General features: G+C 33.3%; 1 long non-coding RNA gene across 1 annotated transcript in view; it reads left to right on the top strand.

The window, feature by feature from the left end:
- Positions 1-966: 966 nt before the first annotated feature.
- The window catches only part of LOC145639349 (uncharacterized), a 26,498-nt gene continuing 10,224 nt past the window's right edge, over positions 967-17,240 (top strand). Inside the window, exons 1-3 of the long non-coding RNA XR_014114871.1 lie at positions 967-992; positions 1,559-1,623; positions 1,726-1,791. This is a non-coding gene — a long non-coding RNA (uncharacterized LOC145639349). The remainder of the gene's footprint in view (positions 993-1,558; positions 1,624-1,725; positions 1,792-17,240) is intronic.

The following is a 17,240-nucleotide window of genomic DNA, read 5'->3' as shown; positions in this document are numbered from 1 at the left end:
AAATCTAATATTATGTGGAGGAATAAGAAAAAGGGGTAAGCAAGTGGATAATTTTTTTTTATAAAAGAAATCACGTATCATTGTCGATGTTTTTTATAGACTACAGAGTGAAGGTATATAAATGAAAATGTTCAAAATCACCTTAGATTTAGGTTGTATCAATCAACTGAATCAAGCTAAGTTGTTCGGTCCAAGCATGGAATGTGATATATACACAAAAATTTATAATGCTCAACTAATTTTGTTAGTTAAATTTACCTTATTCTCCTTAGTTCTTCTGTATTCGATAATGGAATTAAAGCAATAAACTCTTTTTAACACATAAAGAAGAGACGAACAGACTCATTATTTTTTTTTTGGGTTCAAATGCAAACTTATTTTCAATAATTATCAAACTTTGTATACATAATTGTATATTCGATAAAGATATCCTAACATGTTAACATCAATTCTAATTGAGGGATGAGAGTAGGCCATTCGACTCATTCCCTCATTCTACTATTAATAATGTAGTATTTCTGTGAGAGAGTGAGGGATAGCTCAAGTGGTCAGAGCTTCCCTCCCGATTCTAGGAGGTCCTGGATCGATTTTCACCCCGCCCTTGTGGCTCTCTAAACACACACAAAAAAAATTGTAGTATTATGTGGAATATGTATTTTTTCCATTAAATCTAATCTGCTCTACCCAGAAATTTAAAAATACAGGATTTTAGTAATTTATCAACTCATCATGATTCATAAAAAGATAAAACTAGACTATTCCTATGTGACAAAACATTAATAAACTAACGGAGTACAAGACTAGGTAGTCAAGTAGTCGGTAGTGATAAATGGACTACCAAATCACGTAATTAGGCGATAATCAAATTATCAAATCGCCACTCTACGTAAGCAGTTGAAATATAAACCGGTCCCCAACTCTCCATATAAAAAGTTAATCATACTACGCCAGATATTTTTTCTCGCTCCTTCTTTCACTTTCTCGAACCCAAGGTACGTTTCTCTCTCTATGCAGACTATGCCTCACTCAAGGAGACACATTGTTCTTTCTCTCTCCTCGTTTCAATTTTGAATTCCTGCAATTTTAGTTCCTTGATCGCATTTCATAGCTGTAATCTACTATGCATTTGATCAAACATCGCTTCAATTTCACTCAAAATTCGATTTATTCTCAAAGAATTTTGATAATTCTTATGGTTTCAATTTTACTTGCGATTTAATCGTCAAATTAGGGCAACGATTTTGATGATCAAAGTTTTATGGTGAGATGTTAACCTAATTTCTGTAATTTCTTCAATCGCTGTTTTATCGTTGCTGAGAATTTGCATTTGTTCATACTATTTTCGTTTATTACAATTTGCATGTGCTCTTTTGGATTTGATTCTAGATGTTACTTCTTTTGTTAATCTGTTTTTAGCTTCTTTAATCGCTTTTTATCACAAATTTTTCATCAAATTGTGCTAGATTTTGCATTTAGGTGTTATTTTACCTCATAATTTTTGTAACGAGAGTTGAATGTGCGAGAATAATGAATTGTGGAAGTATTGTTGTGGAAACAGGACTTATGCCGATGGATTGTATCATCTTAATTTGTCGCCGAGTTCGAAAAATCGACTCCTTAATTGTAAGTAATGCAGCACATTGAGATTTAGTTTGTTTTTTGTGTTTATGATTTTAATTATTTATCGTCATTGTTGATTCTATTTCGTGAAATTTGTGATTGAAGGTGAATGAGAAGAATTATGAGGAATGCAATTTGGAACACACGTTGCTGTTTATTTGATGGCTACAAGTAAGTATTATTTATTGCTAAACTGTCCTTTGCTTTTTGTTCAGTAAGTATATAATATGAGTTACTGTAGTTCAACTTGTATATAGCTTTATCGTAAAATGAAAGTTTTGGCATATTAAACTCTATTAATATCTTTAATGGTTTAGATTCCATGTACTATGTGAAGAAGTTGAAATTGCTAATTGTATGTTTCCGGTTGCTACCTAGTTAGGAATTTGACGAAAACTACATAAAATATTGAGTATAACAAATGCTTTTTAGATTTCAGCATAGACGTTATTCACTGGGTGTAGATGTGGTATGGTTTTAGCCTTTTTGTTTTACTGCCTTAGCTGTGTTTATTGGTAATTTGACCAATAACAGTTTTATTCCTCCAAAGTCCAGACCAAAGATTTTCATGTCTAGGCTTTCTAATTTTCCGGTTCCGTCTCTAAAGATCCTTGCGATGCTTAGCGTAAAGAACACTAGAGCTTGTTTGTGATAAGTGTTATACTAGTTTGAATAAATTTATCATATGGTTTTTTAACGAGTTACTTCTCCGTTTTAATTTGGTTGAGAGCATGTGGTGAGATATGGTGAAGAATTGAAAAAGTGAAGGAGCCTTTGTTTCTAAGTGGATGATGTATGTATTTGACTAAGAGAGTTAGGGATTTTGGTTTTTACATAGCAATGTGACAATGAGTTCAAAGGGATGGAGCTCATAATAATGCTGTCTCCGTCTATATTGGATTGTCTTACTTTTCATCATAGGATGCTTTACATTAATTGTCCATTTTTTTTAAAAATAATTTTCCAATTTCATATGCTAAATTAGTCACTTAAGCACTCCTTAGGTTTTTATCACGGTGAAATGGAGGGAGTACTTTATAGATAATGCTATTTAAGTACTTTGTATTTATATAGAATGGTCTTAATGTTCCTAGACAATTTGATTATTCAGTTTGCATTATCAATTGAGCTTTATCTCAAAATAGGGATGTGAAGTGTTACTCCAATGAGTGATACATGCTTTCTAGTTTCCTTTAGTTTGAGAGGCCTTTCTATGAATTAATTTTTTTTACTGTTCTAAGTATTACTTGTCCAGCTAGGTTGTGGTCACTGTCAAGCCTGTTATTCATCCCATCTTTAGATAATTTTTACTTCACCAATTACACCATGGGTGTGTAACATAAGTAGCAGCCTTTCTTTTTAGATGACTTCTTCATTTTCAACTTATAGTCCTATGTAGAATAATTTTTGTTTCTTGTGTAATAAAATCTAATACCTAGAGAAATTTGTAAGAAGAAACATAATAATGTGTGATCTTATCTGAATGGTCTTGCGTGTATTTCTATGATATAAATATCTTTTAGAGTTATACTACACGTTTGAAGATAATTATGCTCAAATATTTCACTAAAAACTGTGCAAATAATGAAACAAGATTAGTTGATGGATACAGATTGAGTAATAATTGGCTATAAATTTAACATAAAGGATATAAATTTGTGTTTTAATTGGCCTAAAAATACCCTACAAATATTTATTATCATTTCGATCTTCTAGAAACTAGTTTAGATAGATTTTAAATTGGGAATGCCTAATGTTGTCCCAAGTTATCCAATTATCCTACTTTAATCTCTTAAAAATCCTACATACCTCTATGAGTGATAGATTTGTAGATTCCTATGATATTTAGTGGAGACTAGGCATTGGGAGACTTGGTGAAGTGATGAGCTTTTGTGTTTTTTCTTAAATAAGAATGTGTGAAGTATTGAAGTTATGTGTAGTTTCAACTATAATGCCCTAAAAAACCTAAAGAGCATGCCCTTTAAATTGCTAAAATAACCTGTGGAAGGTGTGAAGGAGGATGGTGTTATTATTATAACCTTAACTAAGGCTGTATTTGACTCATGTTAGCTAATCTTCCTCTTTTGAATGCCTAGTGATATAAAAGAGTGTCATATGATGGGGTTTTTAAAGTTTAGGCAGATTGTGTTAAGAGGCATTGTGAACTTGTGATTATAGATTAAGTGACTCATTTGCTATATGGCACCCCACCTCTTTTTTACACCACTTTACTTCTAATGAATACATTATGTGATACATTTTTCCTTATAACTTAGAAAATAGGGTGAAGTGTGTTAATGCTAGATGTTAATACCTCTTGGAATATAAGTTGAGTTATTACAATCAACTACTACCTCCGTTTTTCGAAGTTTCACTTACTTTCCGTTTTCATCCTCTTTTCTAAGTTATACCCACTTTTACTTCATTCCTTTTATGACAACTTTTTATTCATTTTTTTTATCATCCACAATTTCACTTTATAGGACCCAATTTTATTTAATAAACCTCATACTCTCTATCTGGTCCCAGTTTTTACTTTTCTTGATTTACGTAGTTACAACTATATAAGTATACATATATAAGTATAAGTAAGACTTAGCAAAATGCGGAGGTAGTAGTATTTATATGTATAATTTATTTTTAAAAAAAACTATTCAAGTATACACTTTGTCTTTCTTCAAATTTCTATTTCTAAAATGATTATTAAGCTTTATGAAAATGTTTTTTTTTATTTAAATTACTGAATTTAATTTTTTTGTTATTTATTTATTTTATTTTAAAAATATTTAAAATGTATGTGATGCAAATTCAACAAATATTGATTTGAAGGGTTAAAGGAATAGTATAAAAAGGGTTAGTACAATTTAATGAAAGAAACTTATTTGAATTTGTTAAAATTGAAAAAATGGAAAGACACAATGGTTTAAAAATAAATCAAGGGTGAAAAAATGTTTGTTAGTTATTTAAGTTATTTTTTTAAAATTAAAAAAATATATCGAAATATAAAAGGTGTGTGGGACATCGATCGTCGATCATCTCTTATTATTATTTGAATTTTATTTATTCACCCCCCCCCCCCCTCATTTTTTTAGCCTATTTATACCACTTATTATTACATCTACCCACTTATAGTAGAAGTAGTTGAATCATTGATTTTCTTGAATTATATGTTCATCAAATCATGTATCCAATTAGAATGTCTTGTAACACTTCTAGGGACAAATATTCTTTAAATTATCAAATCATCTCCAATAACTATTTCATCATTCTTAGGACCTAGAGTCAGATTAATACTCTTGTTGTCTCCTTTTTTTTTTCAAGGATGGGAAGGATTATATTTGATAATGGAGTAAATTAATTTTTCATCAATGATCACGCTTTATATTTGTTATCTTTAAACAAAGTACAAATAACTCCTTATCATAAATCATTATTTTATGTATAAAATGTGCATTGTGTATCATTAAAATGGTTTATACATCCACTTGTATAATTAATAGTGATAATTGTTAGGAAGAATTTCTTAAATGTAACAAATAACAAACTTAAGGAAATCGGTCCATTTCAAAATTATGCAGTGTGTATATATATATATATATATATATATATATATATATATATATATATATATATATATATATATATATATATCTTAGCGGATAAATAGTAGATATTTGTGGATGTCGTCGACAAAACCTTGTAAATAAATCATAATGAGGCGTCCAAAGGCGTGTCCTTTTCTCTTTATCAACTTAAATTATGTATAAACCTCATTCATTGGTGCTTGAACAAACCATCATGTTATGGCTATGAGTGTAATGGAATACTGCCACCTTACACCTGAAATACAAACATTTAAGAAACAATTGAAATGATTTAGAACACAAAGCATAATTTATAAACAAACGAAGAATTTATCAAATTAGCCTTTTCATTTTCCTTATAAGCTACAATTACAAGTTTTTAGATTCAAATTGAATATTTGACATAAGGGTTTTTACTTTTGAATCTATGAAAGATTTCTAAGGAGAATTGAAATTAAAGAAAGGACAATGCCTAAGAAACTTTTTAAAATTTATATACAATGGTATAAAGGTTACACCTTGGATCCATGTGTAAGACATTTTTCCATTAAATTTATTGGAGACTTTTTAAATTTAATGTAGTGAAGCGTATTTTTTTTTTTTTTTTTATTATATGGCAACCTCCTTTTAATGTGATGCTTTCTTAGGCTTTCCTCTAAGTCTCCCACGACTTAGAATCCATTCTTATGTTTGTGTCAATACAATGAATAAAGGAAAATGTACTTTTAAAACTAAGCTCGTTAGGGAGCAAAGATCAATGTGTGATCCAAAGTTCTAAATTTCTCTTGCTTTATTTGTATTAATCCCCCCACCCCACAATTTAAGAATCCTAAAATAGATAATCTTCTTATTCTTATGTTTGTGTCAATACAATGGATAAAGGAAAATGTACTTTTAAAACTAAGCTCGTTAGGGAGCAAAGGTCAATGTGTGATCCAAAGTTCTAAATTTCTCTTGCTTTATTTGTATTAAGCCCCCCACCCCACAATTTAAGAATCCTAAAATAGATAATCTTCTCTTTCATAAGTGCTTGTGCCCCTTTCATTTGCTTAGCAATCTCTCTCGGCACTTGTCCCTCAATAGACCAAAGGGTTAATACGCACATTGACAATTGCTTGTGTGTTTTCGCCGGCTAGCAAGCCTGATGTGCTACTTGGATTTGGTGTTTATGGTGTAAGGGGCTAAGGGCCCTTTGTGTGCTTTGGTAAGAAAGATTGAAATGCTTTGACAAGATGGAATTATAGACAACTCGAGTATGTTATGACCTTGTTTGCAACAAAAACCGATTAACCGGACTTAGAGATTGTGATCGATGAATTATGTAACAAAAAAGAAGCACTTTATTAGGGGGCAAGTTGATGAGGCATTACAAACATGAGACCTTTTATTAAAAAAAAAATCATTATTCTTGTTGTGACAACCGCGACGTGGTTTACCTCAATGCATCATTTGGGTAATATTATGACCGTAATTGTGACTACAACTATTAACGAGTCATTATGGCTAAGTATGCTCGGCTTAAGCTAGCTTAGGTTTGTGCTCCAAGCTTTAAAGGCAAGCTTGGCTCGTGGTTAGTTAAGGCTTGTGAAGCCTAATTTAAACAAGGCCCAAATGGTTCCCATAGACATTGTTTCAAAGGCAACTAAATTTGCTTTTATAATTCTTATATTCTATAGGACTGCCATAAGACTAGTGTTGCTCTATAGTACAGAATGTTGGGTTTTTAAGAAGGAGCACATTAAAATGATGGAGGTTGCTTGTTAAGGTGGATGTGCGGGAACACTCTAAGAGATAGGATCATAAATGAGTTTTTTCACTAAAAAGTAGGTGTGACAGGCTTTGCGGACAAACTAAGGGAAATTCGCCTGCGTTGGTTTAGGCATGTTAGACAGAGTCCCCGAGTGGTTCGAAGAGTGGAAGAGTGGGACTATGGAGGGGTTAGAAAAGGGAGAGGGAGACCGAAAATGATTTGGTTGGAAGGAGTTAGGAAGGATGTGCAATATATGGATTTTCATAAGGATGAAGCATTGGATTGTAAGGGATGGAGGAGGAAGATTGTTGTGGATGACTACATGGAATAATCAAATTTGGTTCATGTAGTCTACTCCACTTGCGATTAAGCCGTAGGTTTGTGAAAAGCTGACATGACACGATTACAGGACACAAATTCGACACGAAATGAGTGGGTTGGGTCAAGAATTCTCTGACGACACGAACACGACATGAAATTAAACAGGTTGGGTTGACATTTTCAACCCGAAACCTGACACGCATAAATGGGTCAAATGTCAACTCCTCAATCCGAACCCGACACACTTGATCTATTAATTAAGTAGTAAAAAAACTAAATTTGTTAATTCAAAACTTGCAATCTTGTCAATTACCTTGACACCATTTATACATTTTGGTAATTTTTTTGGTAGTTAATTTGGAAAAAAACTTTGAACCCTTGTAGTATCTTTTTCTAAGACACTTACTTTAAAGTGTCAATACTGTCTTCAATGAATTAATGATGTTTGTCTTTTTTATTTTTGAATTGAATATTAATTAGTTTATTACATTATATGTGGGTAAAAGGTTTGCACGGATAACCTATTTAATAAATAGGTTAGGTTTGGGTCAAGGGTTTTCAGCCCAATTAATAAACGGGTTAGGTTTGGGTCAAGGGTTTTTCAACCCGTTTAACATCGACACGAACCCGACACGACCCCTTTCACATTTATTGATTGATATCCTTTGCTCCTATCTTTCGATGTAGGATTATTTCATTCCTCTTTATTTTGTTAGTTCTTCTCCTTAAACAACAATTGCCATGAACTAAATCTCCTACAGGCTACAGCTTTGTAGATTAGTTTTAGTTACTAAGTCCTTTACATGAAACAAATTTTATGATAATGATTAATTTATTACAAAAAAAGTAATGTTGTACAAAACTGGAGCATGTTCACAAGCTTTCAAGCCGAGGTTTCGTGATGAACCCGAGATTGAGTTGGGCCAACTTAGTCGAGCCTATACTGAGCCTTGATTGAGCTGAACTCGGCTCGGTTACACCCATAATCTTGACAAAAATAAGTTTTGAGACGAATCTAACAAGACCGTTCATGACTTTATTTTTCTCAAACACGAAATTACAAAACAAAGTCAAAGCAAGTAATGACAAAACAAAGTCAAAGTTATGTGAATAGTGCACAAAGTTAAAGTGTGTCATCTAATTTAGAATGGGGGAGGAATAGCCCCTTCAATGCCTTTATTCTTTAATAAGATCCATATAAATTCTTTTTAAGCCAACCATAAAGGTGAAGATCATGTCTTTAAAATTGACACTACCTTCACCAAAAATGTTAGAATTTGTTTTTGTAAACTTCTTCAAAAGGAGCTTAGAATGGTAAAGCCCCACCCTCGTTATTCCGTTATGGTTCATGTTGACTATATGTACTTTCTTAAACTCTCAACATTCCAATTTCTTTATGAATAAACTCCTCATTACTTCTATTCTTTCCTTCAAAAACCCAAGTGCTAAGCCCTAATTGTACCTTTGTAACAAACTCCAAAATAAGTCTCACCATTGTGTGCCTTTCATTTTCTTTCTAAAGTCCACGCACCATTGGTTGAAAGTATCACCACTGAAGGTTTTAATCTCCAATCGCATAGGAAAGATACCAAAGGAAGCTCGTAACATGACAATTTACAAGCATACTGTCCCCCCCCCCCCCCTCCCACATAGGGCATTTTGGGTTCATGCTCATCCTCATTATCATCTATTTAGCTTTGGTTGGAAGGCTATCGCTAACTGTTTACTTTTTGAGGGCATCTTCTCCTTCCAAATTACATTTGAACCAACCGTCTTTGCATAAACAGTCATTGATAGAAGCATATTATTAGCATTCTTAGACGATGTAATTTTCATCTTCTGGGAGATGCGAAGCTTGCCGACTCCTTCCATCCTTGTCATTAAAACTTGGAAGGGGGTAATATTTGCTACTCCTCTTGCCGCAAACAACTCCATTAAGGTACTACACTTTCACCTCCTTCCTTCCCACAACTCATTAATTAAGCCGGAAAATCCTTCCCATAACTTGTTGAAAGAATATTGAAAATACTCTTAGTTTCCTCCTTACTAGCACGTACAAATAGAAGACTATCATCCACAAAAAATAGATAAATAGTCCTAATTTTTTAACCCCATGAACGATTTTTCTCCTTTTAGCACACATATGATCTATGTTCACAAATGATCTATGTTACATATGATGCTCACATATGATCTATGTTACATTGACTCGAGTATGGGTATCCGATATTGGTACGGATCCGAGTGTCCGATCATCATTTTCAAAAATTTAGGACACGGAGACACTTGGACTCGAGTACGGATACGACAATGAATTTTTTAAGAGAAAAATAATAACGGATAATTATTACAACAAAATTAAATATTTTCATTAAAATTGATTACATAAACTGATACATACTCCGTATCTTTTAACTAAGTTCAAAATGTTGGGGAAGCTTGTTTAGGAAGCCAAACCAAAATACCAATTACGGAGTAAAATAAAAACATATGAGTACACAAAGCTTTTATATCCTTTAGAAAAAAGCCTTTTTACCATCTTTGTGCTATACAGTACAAAAAAGTTTACCTTGGGAAACCACAAACCATTTAAAAAAATAAATGTACAGTACTCTTATGAAACCACAAAACTTATTAAATAAAGATAAAAGAAAAAAAAAAAAACAAATCCTTCATCTTCCTCCACCAGCTTCAACCAGTGCTTTTAAGGTCTCCTTGCCAAGAAAAACCTTTTCATGACAACCTTGCCATACCCGAGAGCAAAGTGACGTATTCGGAATGGATTTCATACCCGGATCCGTGTCGGGTATGACGGCAAAAATGCCGTGTCCGAGTAACACAGCATATGATGAACAGAAAAGAAGACAAAGGATTCCCTAACCGTCTACTTGGTTAGTTGGAGGCTTGCCCATTCACCTAACACATTAAAAGAAATAGAGCTAGCACACCTCCTTTGTTAAAACAAAAATCCTATTACACATTATCGTAAGCTTTACTCACATCAAGTATTAAGCATTTCTTCCCTTTTTCCTTTATCTCTCATATGATGATAACACTTATAAGCTAACTAGAATATTATCGGTTATCTAGTTATTTGTCGGAATATTTTCTTTAACTTGGCTGCTAAGGCTTTTCTACACAATTTGATACAAAACATCCCCTAGGCTAAATGGTTTTTATTCAATAAGAGACACCTAATTTCTTTTTTGGAATTTAATTCATATGACTTTAATTAAAATGGCCTTTATCATCCTCATTATCTAAGATGTTTATAACTTTGTCTATCACATCTTTCGCTATAACTCCTCAAAATTTTTGGAAAAAATGTTACACAACGTTTGTAGCCATTGAGCGAATTTAGAACAACGCTCTTTTTTTATTTTTTTATTTTTTTTTACCGCATCTCCATTGATAGTTACAAGCATATTATTAACTTGCTCAATTGATATTGCCGCAGTTATCTTTTTCTGCTCGGGATCATTTTGTCTACTCGTGGCTAAAAGATCCTCGAAAAAAATTGACAAAATTCTTCGTAATTTGTTCTTCCTCCATATAGCTATTCCCAACCCATTGTTCGAAAACTAGACTGTTTCGTCTCAAATATGGTGGGACGTAGCAGATTTCCAAGTCGTCATTCTAATATTTACTGGTTATAACATGCTGCATTACAATACCCTATGATTTGGTTGTTACGACCGTTTTGAACTAAAACATGGCTGAATCAAACTTTACCGGCAAGTATCCTAAGAAAAAACGCAAGCTCGAATTGGTTATCATACATTTCTTTTTATTCTCATTTGAAAATTTTACTTTCCCTTTGCATTTTTCTTTTTTGACATCCCAAGTGACCCCAAGGCCCCAATCCTCTTCGTGTGTTCTTTCCCTTCTCAAGTTGCTACCCGGGCCCACACACAATAAAAGGTTTTTATTTTTAAAATGTAAAGAGGGGGTATAGGAATACATAATATACTATAGATTCTAAAATTAATGAGAAAATATATCATAAAATATAGAGTTTAAAAACTTAAATATAAGTTAAATTCATGTGCGACAAACTGTGTCACGATCCATGATCAATGCATCAATTCTGCTATTGAATCGTTGTAACCATTTCCGAGATTGTTACCGAAATCACATTTTCGTACCAGGTCCAACTGCATCCTTAATAGAATTAATACGAGGTCAATATGACTTGTTATTACAATAAATTTTACTAATCTATTATGACTTGTTATTACAATAAATTTATTACAATAAATTTTGTATAGAAGGTTGGAGATATGACTTGTTATTACAATTTGACTTGTTATTACAATAAATTTTACTAATTTTGATGTTTTTGTGTTAGGATTAACCTAGGCGATTTTCCATTAATGGAGTAATGGGTGGTGGCTTTCGCATGGGTGTGATGGCTAGAGGTTGACATTTTATTTATAAGGGGAAGGAATTAATGGATGGTGACGTTGAATAATCATGGCTATTGGTGTCAAATCTATAAAGTGAAAAGATTTAAACTAAAATTACCTATATTTTTTTGGTTACCAATCATATGGAATCAATTAAAGTGAATTACCCTTAAAGTTTGGATTATTAAAATAGACTAAAAGGTTGGATTATTATTGGAGAACTGCTATAATGATGGATTAATAGTTTTGCTTCCCTAAATAAGATTTTCTTAATATGACCTTACCATGAAGATGCAAGGTGTGGTTTTGTTAATTTGAAAGGGAGTAGTGAGAAACATTGAAAGTGACAATTTTGGCAAAATAATGCTTTTGTCTTAAAGGATAGGGCTAGTTGATTCGATATAATTTTTGAATTGCATCGTCTTTTGTTTTTTTAGTTTACAAAGAGTTCTCGTACTACACAAGCACAAGACTATTTTGGAGGTATAAAACTTTTAAACCTTAAAACCCTATCTCATGACATTATGAAGGTAAAGTCCCTTAAAAAAAGTCCCTTAAAATACTACTCCATAATAGTCCCTTAAAATACTAATCACTCCGGCCCTTAATTACGTGTTTGTATTCCTTTTAGGGGTGCTTAAAATGCTTGTCTGTTTTAGAATATTTGCATTTATAGCATGTACTTTTTAAATATTACCCTCATACAATTTATTTAGTTGCCGTTTGGTTCGCACGGGGTAATCGAAATGGAATAAATAAAAGGAAAGACAAGGAATGGAATGAAAATACCTAAAATTTTCCATGTTTGTTTTAAAAACAAAGAGAATGAGACCCACTAGTCCCACCACCACCCCATGAAACCTTCACTCTATAACTTTTAATAGCCACACTCGTCGCACCTCCCTTACCATTCACCTCCCTTCTGTTCCTTGCACAGCTCTCCCCGCCCCTCGCAAAACCTCCCTCATCCCCGAAAAACTTCCCTCAATTGAAATTGAACTTCAATTAATTGAAACAGGGGCAGCGATGGGGGATGTGCGACAACCTTCGATGAGGGTTGATGGAGGTGCTAACATGGGCAGCAAGTTCCGACGACTCTCCGACGAGGGCTGAGGGAGGTGCGAACATGGTCAGTGAGTTTCGACGAGGGGTCTAGGAAGATTTTCAAGGTAGTCGAATGGCGAAGGAGGGACGATGACGGCCAGGGGAATGTATTTGCGGGGGAGGGGATAGGCGTGAGGGTCGAGGGAGGGGAAGCGAGGGTCAGGTAGGAAGGTTGTTGGGTTTTCCTGTGTTGTGGGTAGGTAGGAAGGTGGTGATGTGGTGGTTGTTGGGAATGGGAATTGAAATACCTAGGGGGGTTGGGAATGAACTTACAAGGATTTGGGGGAATGGAGGGGTAAAGGGAATGTGAAAAAACGACTAACAAACAATAACAAAAGGAATCAGGGTGGTTGATTCCTTTTTACTTTGATAGATACTCCCAACCAAATGGCCCCTTAATTCCTTCCATCTTCCCCCTTTTTTTTAATGAAGTTTTGTCCTTTTTTGTATTCTTAATGCCTTTTGTCATCAATTCTCCACCACACTTTTTCTATTTCTCTTTTTATTAATTTTCAGCCACCTTTTCTTTCTCTTTATGTCTCTCGTCAACCCCACATGCACCGAGGCGAGAGGGGTTCTTGCGTCTCTTTAAATTGAGGTGCTCTATATGGGCAATTTAAAAATTTTGGCGGAAGTTTGCCTCATGTACGCCTCGGGTGCGCCTCGGGCGCTTTTTGTGCACCTAATCCAAAGCGCCTCGCCTTGCGCCTCAGCGCGCTTTTTCAAACACTGTTTAATTCCTGTGAAAAAACTCAAACGGGCATGAATTGAGGGACGGAGGGAGTACCTCATGACATTATGGAGGTATAAATCCTTTTATTTTTGATTCATACCACTCATGACATTATGGACGTATAAAACCTTAAAATACTACCTCCGTTTCTTATTTTTTGTCCAAAGAAATTTTTATTTCTCGTAAATTATAACCATTCGCTACAAATAGTAAGAAACAAAATTGGTATTTTTGTTTTCTCATGATAGGTAATAGCACAATCACAAAATTACTTGAAGTTCCTCATGACACCTCCTTATCTCCCTCCTTCCATTTATCTACGTATCTTGCAATAAAAATTGGACACTATCTTATCATCATCTTTTATTGCTTCATACGCTCCCTCTATCTCTTTCCTCTTTCATTTGTCTTTTTATTCCATTTCGTTTCTTTTCCTCTTCTGCCTTGCAAATCAGCGATTGATTGCCTCGTCACCTTTTCTTTTTATAGCCATCACCTTGGTAGGTATGCATAAATATCCCCCCCCCCCCACCCAAAAAAAAAGAATACTACCACTAGAATAACCATTATTAACCTAGAACAACGTTACATGGGACGGTATTCGATTCGAAACGTGGTACGGAAACGAATACGCGAAACGCTACCCGTGGTGAATCCGGTACAATTGGGTACGAAATACGAAAATTAATAAAAAAATTATATAGGTGATTTTTATTGATAGATTTTTATATCTAGGTGAGTGGATTGCTAAAAAAAAGTGAATAAAATAAAAAGCCGAAGTTGTTTATTTAAAAAAAGCCCAAGTTGTTGATAGACAGATATAGGTTTAAGGCCTTTAAGCTTTTTACCAATTAAAACAAAACCCTAGCCGCCACCCTTAGTGTGCAAAAAAAAAAAAAAAAAAAAAAAACTGATACTCCTAGGTAAACCAGGAGAGAGGAGAGAGAAAAAAGTCAAAAACTTCAGAAATTAAATAAGTGAATACATGTGAAAGAAGAAAGAGAGAGATAACTGCAAAAATGTCGGGAAACAAGCCATTAAAGGTTGTAGAGGAAGAACAACTGTGTTTGCTCAGCCACAACTAGGAGTCGCCACCTTCAGCATTCTGGTTCGCGACCACCAGTGACCCAGGTCGCGTTTGTTCCGCGTTCCGGTTCGCACGAATCAGATCACAATTCGTGGCTCTGTACCGCAAACCTTGTAACGTTGACCTAGAATTCTTGCTTACAAACTATCAAATTAAATAAGAAAGTAAAAAAAATTAAAGCGTATAAACAATCAAAATCTTATAAAATTCATTATCTTTTAAAAAGATGTTATTTTTATTTTTATTTTTATTTTTTAAGTGACACTACATTCACAAGAACAACGACAAGGATAAGAGCACGTTGATAGCAACTCTTTGAACTAGAGGCTTTAATTAAGAAGCATCCTTGGCAACATCAAAACTGTGCGTGTTAGGTGCAAATGACAAATTGTGCATAATTAAACCTTATGAAGGAGATGATGAGGTGTTACGGTGAATATAAATGGGGTTCGGGGCGGGAAGTTAGAGATGGAGGATGAAGACAGGAGAGAACATGTGGGAAACTATTAGAAATGGGTGAATGACCGTAAATGGTTGAGTTTGGGGATGGAAGATGTCGACGTGTTATGTGTCAAAGAGATGTAGTTAGAAATGGAAATGGGATGAGGAGAGAGAAGGAAAACAGTGAAGGAGAGGCTTTAACCATATAAATGCTAATTGTGGTTGGCAATCAATGATACATTTAGGTGTTAAACCTTAAGAATGATATTAACCAACAAATGAGTGTTACCATTGATATAATTTTTTTTTCCCCTCAACCAAATATAAAGTGCAATTTTGAGGTTACTTAATGAGAAATTAAAACATAAATTAAAAAATCTCTTGCATGATACAATATGAAAAAATAATAGTAATGGAGGAAGTACCAAATTACATAATCAAAGAACCTCGAGAACTCCTAAACTTGTACAAAGAGGGAAGGACTTAGAATAGAATGACATAATTCAATCCAATTATAATGTGGAAATCCTCTATGCTTCACCACACCTCATATCTCGACATTGGTTGTTTTCATTTGGTATACTATTCTTTATCATTTTCCCTTAAAAATATTTTTTCTTCTTTATAGTAGTTCATTATTTGTCCTATCAAATTCTTTTATTGAACGTTTTGACAATCACCAAAGTAATTACATCTCTATCATCTATGTTCATGCAATGGTCAAATTTTGAAGTTTACAATGGTGGTACGGGGCTTGTAGTTCTTTGGTTTTCAAAGCCACTACACTTTTATCTATAGTGTACTAAAATTTTACTTGATAAATTATGTTATGAAAGTATTCATTGATTTTCATCTTTGTGTGCTACGTTGGGTTTTATAAATTTCTATTAAAGATTATTCTTGTAGCAGGTAATAAAACTTAACATTTACAATATAGGTAGCTTTTTAGATAATTGATATTGTTTTAGGCAGGTGAAAGGAATTTCTTTTTAAATATTGTTTAATTTTAAAAATATGAAAAATATCATTAACAATAAGCCATGAGACATGTGCAACAACAATCATCTCTACATATTAATAAATTTGTAACATCTAACATAATTATCTTTTTCTTATCCACTAACAACAAACCATATACATAATTGATGTTTAAACATCATAAGTCTCATGGGTCCTTACATTTGGTATTGGGAATATGAACACAAACTTTGTCTTGATATTCCAAATCTTCAACCCTGCAACACAAAATACTCTCACATGTAGAGAGATAGTTTTCTACCGAAATGTAATTATCTCTCACCATTGGAGAGACTAACTTGTATATTCCACTTGAACAAAAGAGATTAACAACACAACATATAAAGATTAATTTTTGGTTTGGAATGTGCATATTCACGACCAACGTATAAGACCTTTAAAGACGGAGTATTAACCTTTGTGAGAAACAATGGGAAAAGAAGAGGTCTTTCATATTAGACATTTATATGATGTAAATATGTTGTTTTGGCTACTTTTTGTCACTTTTAAATACAGTGATATGGTGATGAGTACCTACTTTCTTTTTTAAACATTGATTTGCATAAATAAACATTAATGATTGGTTTAGAATCTAGACGCTATTCCTTAATTTCATTTCATCATGTTTTTACATTTACTATTCTTGCGGTCAAAGTATGAAATCAGAAAGATGACTTAAATGTAAGAGGAAACGTTATTATGTAGGATCTTGTTGGATTTGTTTCAAAATTAAAACTCATAACATCGATTTTTCATACTTTTTTTTTTCAAATTTGAAGATATTAACAATTAAAAGATGTGTATTTGAGACTATGTATAAAGAAATGTAAAGAATTTTATGAAAGGATGGTAGTATGTAATGTTTTCTGGTGTTTAGACTTTGGTTTGCATTATTTGTGTTTTTATAGCCAAAGTATGTGTTTTGTGTTTTTGGATGAATGCTATACAATTAGTAAGTAGATATTCACAAGTAGCTTGATTAAGTTAGGTTCGTGAGCGTGTAAGTGGCACGAATTACTTAATAGGTGTTTACTTGGTCAAGTCCAAAGGAATCCTAGTTTTATCAACTTAATTCATATGGAAGCCCATTTCTAAATCACTTTAAATTTTGAATTGATTTATAAGAGCCGCTGATGGGCACTTCCAAACTAAGGAGCACTTACAAGCATTTAGTTCA

The sequence above is a fragment of the Chenopodium album genome, chromosome 7 (assembly GCF_948465745.1).
Source record: "Chenopodium album chromosome 7, dcCheAlbu1.1, whole genome shotgun sequence".
Classification (NCBI taxonomy): domain Eukaryota; kingdom Viridiplantae; phylum Streptophyta; class Magnoliopsida; order Caryophyllales; family Amaranthaceae; genus Chenopodium; species Chenopodium album.
This window is presented reverse-complemented; position numbering and strand designations above follow the sequence as displayed.